This window comes from Rhincodon typus, chromosome 41 (genome assembly GCF_021869965.1).
Source record: "Rhincodon typus isolate 14 chromosome 41, sRhiTyp1.1, whole genome shotgun sequence".
In the NCBI taxonomy this organism is placed as follows: domain Eukaryota; kingdom Metazoa; phylum Chordata; class Chondrichthyes; order Orectolobiformes; family Rhincodontidae; genus Rhincodon; species Rhincodon typus.
The window spans coordinates 9476176-9477070 of record NC_063372.1 but is presented as its reverse complement, the minus strand read 5'-3'; positions in this window follow the sequence as shown (position 1 = coordinate 9477070).

Here is an 895-nt window from a genome sequence, read left to right as displayed (position 1 = left end):
ATTGTGGGTCAACCCACAGCACATGGACTGAAGCGGTTCAAGAAGGCAGCTCACCACCAGCTTCTCAAGGGGGGCAACTAGGGACGGGGCAATAAATGCTGGGCCCAGCCAGCGACGCCCACATCCCAGGAATGAATTAAAAATGATCATATGGACAGGTCAGCAAACAAGAAGGTCAGGCAATGGGCTACGGAAAAGCCAAGCGCTGGCACTACTTTGGGCTCCAGGAACTGACACAGTTAATGCCAACTGATTAATCTTGTGGGGCTTCACTCTTGTTGCTAATTGCCTGTCGTGGGAGAGTTTGCCAGTTCTTTCCCTGTGGGCTGCAGTAGCAGTAAGATTCATTTAAATATCAGCGTGTGGGTGGCTGGACTAACACAGTAGCAGTCACACAGTGCATATCTTAGAATGTCTTCAAGGAAACAGACTTGTAACGGTATTTTTATGCAATTCATGAATTTTGCATATTTGCCGTTGTGGAGCTGATTCCTTTTTTTGTGAAGTCCTGAAGTCTTTCAGCTGGATTCTGTCTTCTTCCCCGAAAGAAGGTGAGCTTCTTTATGATTGCAGCTCATCTTCCTGAGGAGTATCGAGTGTCGCAGTGTAGGCTTCTAGTCTCTAGGAGGCAGCCCACCATTGACAACCCTGACAGACACCAGCCAGGAAGTGTTCATGATGAATGCTGTAATTAACCGCATTATCCAGCCCTCTCTGTCTGTACAGCAACACAGGAGATCTACTGCCACGAGCCGAAAGATAGCTGCCATCTTTAACCTCAACTCAATGAAGAAGAACCGCAGAAGAGTCCCATCAGACTCGAGCCATTAACACTGGTTTTCCCTCCACAGACCCTGTGAGACCTGCTGAGTTTCTCCAGCATTCTCTGTGCTTG